This window comes from Choloepus didactylus, chromosome X, assembly GCF_015220235.1.
Source record: "Choloepus didactylus isolate mChoDid1 chromosome X, mChoDid1.pri, whole genome shotgun sequence".
In the NCBI taxonomy this organism is placed as follows: domain Eukaryota; kingdom Metazoa; phylum Chordata; class Mammalia; order Pilosa; family Megalonychidae; genus Choloepus; species Choloepus didactylus.
In genome coordinates this window covers 157008673-157021890 of record NC_051334.1, presented here as the reverse complement: position 1 = coordinate 157021890, position 13218 = coordinate 157008673, and the positions used below count along the sequence as shown (strand labels likewise).

Genomic DNA, 13218 nt, shown 5'->3' with positions numbered 1-13218 from the left:
TCTTTCCCTGATAATAACTGGTGAACTAGCTGGCCTATGGTTTTACTTTGTTTTAATTAAGAGGAGCTATTGCTTTTGAGATTGTTTGAACTCCCCCACAGCCTGCTTCATATGAAGTCAATTCCTTCAGGGAGAGATCTCAAGCTCTCCACCTGGCAAAAATCTCTGAGACACTACTCAGGGCACTGTTGGAGTGCTATATTTTTGTTTTCTGGGCTTTTCTTTACCACTGTCAAACCTCTTCACTATGAGTTATCTGGGGAGAGGACAATTAGGGCTCCAGGATTCTCAATCTGCCACACCTGGGGTAGGGCTTCCATCTTATGATTGGGGGCCCTTTGGAGGAAGTGAGACCCTGTTCTTTTGGTCACTTTCACCAGGAACTTAGCCTTTTCCAATAGGAGATGATGGGGATTAAAAATGCTGGCAGATTGCCCCTCCCAGTGAAACACAGTATCCTTGATTGGGCACTGAGGGGGCCCCATCTTCTTTGTCACACTTGCTTGAAGTGGACCTTCTGTCAAAATGAAATGGGGAAGGAAGGGGGGGAGTGAGGCAGTAGTTCATAGCTCCAGTGCTACAGACTCCTCCTATTCTTTCTGTGTCTTGGCAGATTTTCTTGATAAATGTTTCTTCATTTGCTGTATGCCTTTATGACTGTTTTCAGAAACTTCAAATGTTTATTTACTATGGTTTTCACTGGTTTTGCTGGTTTCAATGGGGGGTGGATCCACAGAGTTCCTTGCAGTATGATCCTAAAAGTGGAATTTCAGATGACAAGATTTTAAGAGTTTCAAACATTCTAACTTTTATGTCTCCTTTAATAACTCTTGAGTTATACTGAACATTTTGTATATGGACATTGAAATAAAATTTCCCATGTTACTACAAATCTGCTCATTGCTTTCCTCAAGAAAATTTTTAAAAAGACTAATCAGAGACCCTCCCCCCATATCATTTTATTATGTAAAAGCAAAATATACAATTGAGTATCCACTATATGCAATTCTCAGTGCTACAGAATGGAAGCTACAAGCATAAATTATGATATCTACTCTTAAGGAGATTGCTTTTCAATGGCGGAGAAAGTTGTATAATCTGAAATGGGAAGCCTCTTCCCCTCTCCTGATCTTTCCTTCCAAATAGCCTGATGATTCCATCCATTTCCATAACACTTTATCCTCACTTGTGTAGAAGGTAAGATGGAAAATATTGAAATATTGAAATATTTGGTAAGAGAAAGTTGGGCATGCTTGGCTCAACTCTTTCCTCCTGCTCTCTTGCACTTCACTCCATCCTCCATCTCCTTTTCCACTTTGGAATCAGATTTTTCACATAATTTGCTCTGCCCTTCTTCTCCATGGATTAAATTTTACAGTATCAAGTTCTTGGCTATGGGGGGTAGGGGGAATATAGACAGCAATTATGGTGCAGTAGAACAACTTTGAGAAATATACAGGGTGTAGAATTTGGATATAATGCAGAGGACCAATTAGAGATCATTCATGTTGGTTGTGGTTGAATGGAGAGTCCGGTAGCATATTGTTTAGTTTTCAGAGACAGTAAAGCAACTGGTAACAGTAAGTATCCAGTGTAAATGTCTCCATGAACAGAAACCTAAGCAATTTTCCTTTGACTGTATCTTAGACATGCCTTGTTTTCCTCTGTCCTCCCACATTCAAATTCATTTGTGGACTACCTGACATCTCTCCAATGTATTCCTTTAAGGTTTAAATTAGTCAAACATGATTTCTGTTGTTTGAAACCAAGAACCAAGTGCATATTCTTTGTAATCTGTAAAATAGGGCTACTAAAATGCACATCTCATAGATATTGTTATTAGGATTTACTGAGGTATCTTACAAAAGCATTCAGCATAGTGAGTATGCCCTAATAAATGTTCTATAAAGGTTATTTTAAATATATATTATGTTGCCAGATTTGAACACCTTGTGATATATTAACAGACATTAATCAAGGCAGCAAAAATCATTTAAATGAATTTTGTCATTTAGAATAGATTTGGCAATGCAGGCAAAACAGGTCAATGTGTTAATTCCTGCCATATATCAGCTGGATAGCATTTTAATTATTAAAGTCATATTAAAATGTGATGAGTGTTGAAATTATAGTTAAAGGTCAAATGAGTTAATTTTGTTTTTAAAAGATGGCACTATTATCTATTTAAAACTATATTGTGAAAAATAAAAATTTTCTTTTTTAAGCACCTTGAAGTAGTCATTATGGCAAAATATTGGGTATGTCTAGATGTTTATTGGAATAGAAAAATCTATATTTTTGATATACTTAGGAAATTTGTGTTTAGAATCCAATATCTATTTTTTAGATGAATCAAATTTAAAATATCAGGCTGCTTGATTCAAACTGATAACCACAATTGACAAGAGAAATATGTTGCTGACCAGGATTAATGTTATAATGGGATTTCCTATTCAATAAAATGCTATTGTTTTCTTTTACCCAAAGCAAAATACTAAACTGTTTTTGTAAAATGTACACATAGATATGTAGGATCAAGGTTGCACATTACACATAAAAGGATAGAGTTGAAAAAATTCTTGTTTGTTAAGACATCACAGACCCAAAGGATGCAGTTTTGATTTAAAAAAAAAAAAATGCCCCTCCCTCACTTTGGGCTCTGACCTATCCAGTTAATTCATCTACATGGACCATGGTAATAGTGTAATTATGCTTTCTTTTCATTTCATACAGAGTAAACAATATTTTTCTGTTTTTCCTGACTTTAACATCATCGTGAAAACTGAGCTCACATTTCAGACATTGTGGTACAAATATATTTTTCATCACACAATAAAGTACAATTTATTTGAAGCCCTCTCTTTGATGATTTTCATATAGCATATTTCCCACATACTATACTTTACAGATTAGGCAGTAATTCATGATGAAAATCCTAGGAGAAAAATTGAGAAAGAGACTGTGAGAGTTTACTTAAGGTCTATAATTAATAGTAGCTAGGATCATTTACACTATTTCAATATAAATAGAGGTGAAAATGCAGTACCCCGAATCTCCAATTCCCCAAATATTCAGTAGCTATGGTTGGTTATCAACATATGTTACAAAGTCTGATTTTATCAGCAGTGAAGTCAGAGCCCTCCAAATTTATCTTATCACCACAAAATGTAGGGCAATGCCACTATAGCCAAGGCAATGTCTTGATCAAATTCATGCATTTCTTATTTCAAGAACTAAGATTTTGTTCACACTAATGCACCTATAAAAGTTCCCTCCAATTCTTTGGTTATCTAATTCCATGACTTTCCCCAACCTCTATTGGAAAACTCTGAGCAACAACATGCTAAGAAAGCTAATGAACCTCATCCTACTCAATCCATTCTCTTAGTTTGTCTTCTCAGCACTTCACTGAATCATTTACACTAATCATACTTGTTACTACGTAATCATTTGTTATTTTATCAGACCATGCCCTTCCAATTGGTTTGCAATCTGTTCCTACTCATAAATGTGTCTTTATTCTCTCAGACATATATATCATACAACGACCCTAATTAAAGAAATTCCTGTAAAGGACTAATTGTGGGGATAGGCTAGATACTGCAATATACACTAATAGCATTCATTGACTTGCTGAAATAAGCTCAGAGATATCATGGGCTATGCTACCTTCTTAAGTCATCTAATAAAAACTAAGACATGGTTGCCATTCAGCTGCCCTAGTCAATTTTTTTTAAAATGGACTAAAGTTACCCCTATTCCATATCCCAGAAAATGGAGTGATAGTTTGGCCTATTCTCTTCAAAGAAAAATGATAAAAGAGAAGGTTTTTGTTTTCATTTTTTACAGCCATGAAAGTGAAACATTGTCTTCAATGAATAGTCACAATTTGACATTTATTTATTTATTTATTTATTTATTTATTTATTTATTTATTCATGGAAGAGAGCATTACCATTATAGAATGACCTACATGCTTGGAAAAAATTCACACGTGAAAAAGTTTTCAGTGAAACTTTGGATTTTTATTTTATATCCACAATACACTAGCCAATCTTCTGTACGAAGATCCACGAGGGCTACAGAATTCAGGGAGAATACAGAGTTATTTCTCACTTACACTGTTAAATCTAACATACTTTAGACATTGGAAAGGGTTAGCTTTATGTCTGAGTTTTGTAAAGACAATGAGGAAGTGTCATTGCTGTAATGCAGCTTGATAACACTTACAATCATTTAAGATTTATTTTAGTAACTAGCAATTAGTGGATCAATAACTTTACAGTTTATTATCTTCATACATTAGAAAGGTAGAGCCACTTTAATTTTTTTAAGAAGTGTTTCAGTGATTCCTACACTTTAGAGGAAGGAGTCATGCTTTATATTCTCTAATAAAATGTATTAAATTGAGGATTTAGGGCAGATAGAAAATTGACGACTTCAAATAATAACATGTTTTTTAGTACAGATATAATAATATCAAGCATAAATTAAGCAATTTGCTTTTTAACATGCCTGAATGTAGATTCTGTGTATGACAAATTTTATTATATAGACTGTAACTCTTTGGATGTGTCAGTAATTGTCAGAGAAAGGGCTATTCATGGTTATGGCAAGATTTTTAGAAAAATTGGGAAATGAACAATATCAAAGAAAAATAAGTTAACTAGATGTTGAACAAGAGTCAAGGTGGGCCTGTTGAATTTATAGGAGTAGGCTGCTATCTACGCAGTGTGATTTGAAGCCATGTGCTCAAAGACATGCTTAATTGGCTTGAAATACCCACTTTACGAGAAACAACCAAGATGTTATCTAAAAAAATGCAAGATATAGTTGTGGATAGACCATTTTTTAGCCTTCTAATAGCAAGAGACATAACAGACAACTTGATTGATGATAAAGAAAAGAAGCCAACAAAGAAATCAAAGAATGAAAATTCAAACCCTGTGATGCTGTTGTGAGTAAACAGAGATGTCTGGGCTGCAAAAGAGTTTGAAGTCTTAAACTGGGTGAAAGAACAGACAAATTCTCTTTCTCTATAGATGGTAATACATTTGAACAAATTTTTGGGGTGCTATTGATTTAAACTTATTTATTCTAGAATTGTGTTTGTAAAATTTTATTCTTGTTTTTTTCTAGAATTTTTACTGAATTTCTTTTTATTGTGAGATTCCATATTAACTTCCTTTAAGAAAAGTGTTTCTCCTTTGACCTTTTATTCTCTTATACAGAGTATTTCCCTATTCCATGATTACAGCAGCACTTGTTTGTACAGTTTGGATTCTACAAGAATTCTCTTACTTGAGGGACAGTAATGAATAACAACTTGTTTGGTTTTTTTTTGTTTGTTTGTTTTTTGTTTTGTTTTGTTTTGTTTGCCACCACAGGTCTGAAATTCACAGGCCATTCCAGATGCATTTTCTGTCCCCCTGTAACTTCTCCACTTTTACTTTTGCAAGTCATATATCATTTTTTCCAAGGATTGGGTATTTGCAATATATGACACATACTCAAGATTGTAGGTAGTGACAATGCCAGTATTTCTAATTCTACTATAATGCCATACGATTTTAACTTCTGATTTACATTAACATTGTTCTCCTTTTAGCAAAGAAGATTTTTGAGAGCAGGGGTAATATCTGAAACTTCTATGATGGCTTCTTATTATCATATTATTAAACACAATATGTTGAATCTAATATAGATACTTAGAAAATGACCATTGAAGAAATGAATGATTATTAAATAAATAATGGTAGAGAGCTAAGGTACCAAGTACATAGTATTATAGTGTTATTGAAGTGCCTGGGAAAAGTAAAATAGTGTTTTCCACATGCATTTTGTTGAAATCCCATTCCAAAGGTAATGTTGGTATTTACCAAAAATGAAGCAGATTTTTATAATCCTTATCAATTTTCTGTCATGGGCTTCATATAAAGTAGAACTTATTAAAGAGAATAAGAAAAGGATTATATGATTCAGCTTTTTATGCGAAAAAATCAAATTTAAAAAGAGGTACTTTAATCTGTCACTTAGAAGGCATTGCAAATATATCAATGAAATTATCCCTTTACATTAGGTCATTAATCAAATTGTTCTCAGGAAATGAGGGAGAGAAAAGAATTTTTCAAAATAATCTACTGTAATGCTGATTTAACACAGAGCTCATGGATATTTATACTCTTAATGAAGGCGCTACAACCACATGTGGACAATACAAGGGCCCTCAAGAAACAATCTGGCACTCTGTTATATCTGTCATTGCATACAATTAGATCAGTACTTTTTGGTCCTGGCTGTAAATTAGAAGCACCTAGGGAACTTTAAAAGAAACAAACAAAAAGTGTCCTGGCCCCTCCCAGGAGGAATTAAATTAGAATCTCTAGACATGATACTAAAATATCTTTAAAGCTCCCCAAGTGATTCGTTGGATATCTTTGAATGACTTTAATCCTTCTGTTCTCAGTTTCCCTTTCGATACAATGGTGTTAGAAATCTTGTCTGACTCTTCTCACAGAGGTTCTAAATAAATAAATATGAAAAATTTCAAGACTTCATGATCTGAGAACCATATCTCTTGTATTTTGAACTCATAATATAGAGGTTTAAACATTTTCAATAGTACATTACTTTTGAAATACCTTTTAGTTGAAAATGCAGTTGAATAAATCCAAGTTTTGTAGAAATTAAGAATTTCCAAGCATGCTCAATATTTTTAAAAGCTAACAATGTATATTTGCTTTTTTGCGATGACTGTACAAAGAGCTCTAAAAGTGGATATTTTATCTACAGAACAAAAAAAGAGGGTAGAACAAGATCTGCTGCACCAAGAGCAGGCATAAATATGATTCAGTCTTTCTGCCAATTGCATCATTTCATAATCATTCCAGGTAAAAACTTGATTCACCACAAATTTAATGAGCTTTATATTGCTCACAATTGGTATTGTGACTCACTTTATTGTGGAAGGATTGGTTCAAAATAAAAACTAAGCTCCAACCTCTGCTGGTAGTGGCTATCAAAATCCTAAATATCAAGATCACAATCAAACAAAATTCTTTGTTTTAACTAAAGCTTTGTTTCCAAAATGTAAATATGGCATTATATAGGTGTATAAAATTGTGCTCTAATTCTCAAGTAATTACTAAATCTTAGGGTACTCCATCTTTAGACAAAATAAAATAACCCAGGCTAATATTACTCATTTTTGACTCTTAAGCCTTTATAGCCATTTAGATGATCCTAAAATACTTATGTTTAAGTTTTCACTGTTTCAAATTCCTACACATAAGAAAGTAAGTCAATGTAACATATTCTTGTATATCCATTCTCTGTACCCTTCCATTTTATGTCATTGATCTGGGATCTGCTTTTGGGTTCTAGAGAGATCATTCTGGATACAGTATCAAAAAAATGTTTAGAAGGAGGAAAAAATGGAAGCAGGGAAACCAGCTAAGACATTTGCAGTCCTGCAGATGATGATTATTCTTTATCTAGGCTGGGAAAATAACAGCAAAGATGGGGATGATACTAGAAATTTGAGAAGCATCTCTGAGTTGTAATTACGTGTATTGAGTGACCTATTGGAATGATTGGGGGTGGGTTCGAGTGGATGGGTAGGTAAGGGAGAGGGAGAAGTAGGCTCTGGCTGCAAGGAAAAATAAATTACAACTATGGCAATTCAGTTTAATTTAAATCCTTGATTGCAAACCTCAACTGGACCATTAATACTCCCCAGCAGTCATACTGTATTTCTCTTGTCCATTCAATCTCTTACACATCTAGGTATCTATTTCACACCTTTTCCTCTCTCCTCAAATTTCTGTCATCTTTTCTCCAATCCTCAGCTGATGACTTTTCCTTCCTACTTCCATTAATAAAACAGAATTAGTCAAAAAGGAACTTCCAGACTCTCATCATATCTACACAGTTACCAGCATCTGCATGAATATGCATTAGCTTTCTTCCTGTTACTGGAAGAAACTATTACTGGCCCTATCCTTCTCATGTGCAATAGATCACATTTCTGTCTGCCTGTACAGACATCACTACAACATGTCTTCCCTCTCTCTTCTATGTTATTTTCTTTTGCTCTCCTGAATCATTCTCATTAGCATATAAATATGATTTTTTATCTCCTATCATTACATTTTTTCTTGACCCTACATCCCCCACTACCTACTGCCCCATTTTGTCTTATTTATTTTTAAACATCTCTCCTAAAAAAGGTGTTTTTTTTCTCCCTGTCTCCAATTTCTCTCTCCCTATGTACATTTTACCCATTCTAATCAGGTCTTTTCCTTCAGTACTAAAAAGAATTTTTTCTTCTCAAAGTTACCAATGGCCTTTATGTTACTATATCCAATGGCCAATTAGCAATCCTCATTATACTTGATGTTCCAGTAGTATTTGACACCATTGATTATTTCTTCCTCCTTGAAACACTTTATTTTCTTGGCTTCCAGTATGCTGTACTACCTTGGTTTCCTCCTATCTCACTGACTACTACTTCTTAGTCTCCTTCATGGTTCCTCCTCTTCTCCTTGACCTGCTAGTGTAAGAAGGCACTAGGGATACATGAATCTGTACTTACTTCCTAGGTGATCCCATCCAGTCTCATGGCTTTTATGTGGTGATAACTCCCAAATGTTTGTCTTCTCTCCAGGCCTCTCTCCTAAATTTTAGGCATGTGCATACAACTGCATATTCAACAGTTCCATTTAGATCAGTAATAGACATCTCAATCTGTAACCTCTTCAAATCTGAACACTTGATGTTTCTCCCAAACCAGCTACACATTCAATCTTTCCCATCCCAGTTGATGCCAACTACATCCTTTCAGTGGCTCAGGCCAAAAGCCTTAATGTTGTCTTTGACCCTTTTCTTTATCTCACCATCACATCTAATCCATCAGGAAATTGTTTTATTTCTAGCTGCAAAAATTATTCAATATTCAATCACTTCTCCCCATCTCCACTACTACCACTGTTGTCCAAGTCACCGTTATCCCTCACATAGATTACTCACAAGCTTGCTAATCTATCTTCCTTATTCCACCCTTAGTCCCTATAGTCTATTCTCAACACAGCAGCCACAATAATTGTGTCTCTCCTCTGCTCAGCATATGGTAGTAGCTCTTAATTTTACTCAAGAGTAATAGGCCTGGTCTCCTATTACATCTCTGACCTTATATATTCCTCTCTCCTTTCACATGATTCCAGTCACACTGAACTTCTTGCTGCTCTTCACAAATGACAGGCATGCTCCAGCGAAGGTTTTGTTCTAGACATTCTCTTTGCTTGGAATCCTCTTCCACAGAAATTGGCATGACTAATTCTCTCATCTCCTTCAAGACTTCGCTGAAATGTCATCTCCTCAATGGGGCTTACTGTAACTAACCTGTTTAAAATGAAAGTTGTTGTCCTTCACTTCCTTAGCCTTCCCAATACCTCTTACTCTGCACTATTTTCCCATAGCACCAATGTCTTAAAATACTAATTTATTATATATATTGTTTATTGTGTGTCCCCCACACTAGAATAAACACTTCCTAAGGGTGGAAGGTATTGCCTTGTATTCCCTGATATATCCCAAGTACCTAAAACAGTTTCTTACACATAATTGATTCTTAATAATTATTTATTATGTAAATGAAATAGTAAATCATGTCACAGAACCCAATGATTGGTTACAGGAAGAAGTAGCTTTCTCTAGGTAAGTGTGGTCAGAATGCTGTGAGAATGATAGTGTTAGCAGATCCAATAGAGGAGGGATTTTCAAAGTGAGGCTGAGGAATTTTAACAGTATTAAGGGATGACAAATACATCAGGTAGAATGATAAGTGAGTAAAAGCAACTTAGTTTTTGGTGATGTTGCTTTTTGTTCTCCATAATTTTATGATGAAAATTTTCAAAGCAAAATTTACTGTAGTTTAGGGGAAGATCTATATATCAAATCCTAGAGTACACCATTAATATTTTCCTTTAATTGTTTATCATCTTTCTATCTATCTATCATCTATCTATCTATACCTGTCTGTCCATTCACCCCTCTAGTCCTAAGTAAGTTAGACCATTTTAATTTTGGTGAATTTCAAAGTAAATCAGTATAATTCTTCCAAATTTTAGCATGTATATCACTAAGTTCAATATTGTTTACAGTTTTTTTTCTTTTGAGGTAAAATTTACACATGAAATGCCCAAACATTAAGTGATTATTTGTTGAATTTTACAAACATATACACTGGTGTATTTGAAACACTTATCAATGTACTGGACATCATACTAGAAAGTTCTTTCATTCCCCTTCCCAGTGAATCCTCACCCACAGTCCCCTGAGGCAAGTATCAGTATATTTTTTTTCCATAGATTATTTTTGCTTGTTCCAAAATTTTATATAAATAAAATTATACCATACTTACTCCAGTGAAGTTTATTTAACATAATATTTTTATAGTCATATATGTTGTCATGTGTATCTTTAATTCATTCTGTTTTATCTCTGAGTGTTATTCAATTTTATGGACAATTGAATGTTTGTTTATCCATTTGTAGATGGATAGTTGGACCATTTTCAATTTTGCCTAATATAAACAAAGCTGGTAAACATTTTAATGAGCATCTATTTTGTTCTTTTTGAGTAATGAGTAATTGTGGAGTGCTTGACTTGAATGTTTAACTTTATGTTGAATTCCCAGATCTTTTTCCAAAGTGGTCATGCCATTTTACATTTCTGCCAATGGTGTGTGTGAGATCTCCAGTTTCTTCACAATTTCACCAAAATTTGGTTTCATTTCCTTTTAATTTTTGTCAATTCTGATGGGTGTATAGGTGTATCTAATTATGGTTTTAATTTGCATTGGCCTAATGAATAATGATATAGAAAGCTATTTGCATGCTTATTATGTTTATTGTCTATTTGTTTGTGTCCTTTTGTTTATTAACTCTTCCAATCTTTGGCCAATTTGTTTACTGAATTATCTTTTTATTATGGAACTACAGAAATTCTTTCTATATCCTTTATATCAGTCCATTTCAGATATATATTTTGCTAATGTTTTTCCCCAGTCTGTGACTTGCCTATTCATTTATGTCACAGTGTCCTTTGATAGTCTAATGTCTCATTTTTATTTCTATTATGGGTCATGCTTTCTGTGATCTAGCCAAAGCTGTAACTCTTTGCAAGTCACGAAGATAGGAAAGTGCTCCCTCCCTCTCTGTTTTCTGATAAAAATTTTGTAAAATCAGTTTATCTTTTCCTTAAATATTTAATAGAATTCTCTATTGAAACAAACAAAGCATAGAGTTTTCTTTTTGGAAAGGTTTTTAAAGAGGAATTCATTTCTATCCTACATATTTAAGGCTATTCAGATTTCATTTCATCTTATTCAGCTTTGGTAAGTTGTATTTTTAAAGGAATTTGCCCATTTCATTTAAGTTGTCAAATGTGTTGTCATAAAGTAATTTTTAATTGTCTTTTTAACATTTTAATGTCTATTGTATCTGTAGTGATAACATTGATTCTTCATATTGCTGATTTTGGTTCTCTCTCCTTTTTTCTTAATTCATATAGCTAGGGGTTGTCAATTTTATTTATTCTTTTTAATACAACTTCGACTATGCTAACTCTATGTTGATTGTTTTCTATTGTTTGTTTTATTTACATTTATGGCCTTACCTTTATTATTTCCTTCCTTCTAATTATTCTGGGCTCATTTTCTTTTTCTTTTTTTTTTCTTTTACTATCTTATTAAAATGAAATATTAGGTAATTGATTTTAGACAAGACTCATTTAATAATATAAGCCATTAAAGCTATAAATTTCCCTCTAGTTTACTGCTTAAAGAGCATCTCGATCCTTTCTCTCTTTTTCTGGAATTTGAGGTGACTAAGGAAGGATGTGGTGGGACCTCACATGCAAAATTCCAGATTTCCCTGGGTCTTCCTGTCAGAGTCATGATCAACTGTGGTGACAACACTGAGGATCAAGGGACAGCTGAATAGACATCCTGCTGCTAGTATGTGTGACACGGTGATGGACACAGTCAACAAGGGCAAACCAGAACTCAGAAAGAAGGTATATCCAGCAGTGGTAATTTGACAGCAAAAGTCATACTGGAGAAAAGATGAAGTGCTTCTTTATTTTGAAGATAATGCAGGAGTCATAGTAAACAATAAAGGAGAGATGAAAGTTTCTGCCATCACAGGACCAGTTGCAAAAGAGTGTGCAGACTTGTGACCCAGGACTGCATTCAATGCTCTTAGCATTGCATGATTCTCCAGTATATTTGTAAAAAAATAAAAACCATTAAAAAGCATTTGCTCCCCCCCAAAAAAAAAATAACAAAACAAACAACAACAAAAAGCATCTCGGAAATTTTGATATATTGTATTTTCTGTTATCCGTCAGTTCAGAATACTTTCTAATTTTCCTTGTGATTTCTTCTTTGACAAAGGCATTATCTAGAATTATAATGTTTGATTTCCAAATATTTGGGGGTTTACTAGATATTTTATTGTAATTGGATTCTAATTTAATTATTGTGGCAAAATAACACATAGGACCTGATTTTAATCCCTTCAAATTTACTGAGAGAAGTTTTATGACCCAACATAAAGTCTATCTTGATAAATTTACCATGTGCCCTTGATAGGAGTGAATATTCTTCAGCTGTTTTGTGGTGTTCCCTGTAAGTGTCAATTATGTCATGGTAGCTGATAGTGTCATTCATATTATCTGTCTTTACTGACTTTTTGGTTAGTTGTTTAATCAATTGCCAAGAGAATGGTGTTAAAATCTCCTTTAAATCTGTAAATTTCTACCTCATATTTTGAAGTTCTGTTGTTAGGTGCATACACATTTATGATTATGACTTCCTGATGAATTATCCCTTTACAATCTTTGGAACTGTCTTTCCTTATCTCTGGTCATATATTTTATTCTTTGAAGTTGATTTTGTCTGATGTTAACATAACCACTCCAACTTTATTATGGTTGCTGTTTTCATTGTTCTTTTTTAAAAAAATCCATTTAATTTCAACCTCTCTATGCCTGTATATTCAAAGTGTATTTCTTGCAGATGGCATCTATTTGGGTCTTTTAAAAAAAATCTACTGTGACAGCATCTGCTTATTAATTGGAGTGGTTGGCCCATTACCATTTCATTTAATATTGGAAGTATCGACTTTATGTCCTCCATTTTATTATTTCTTTCTCCAT

At 33.7% G+C, this 13218-nt stretch overlaps 1 pseudogene; it reads left to right on the top strand.

Moving 5' to 3' along the window:
• The first annotated feature begins 4760 nt into the window (after positions 1-4760).
• On the top strand, positions 4761-12273 carry LOC119522413 (annotated as a pseudogene).
• The last annotated feature ends 945 nt before the right edge of the window (positions 12274-13218 follow it).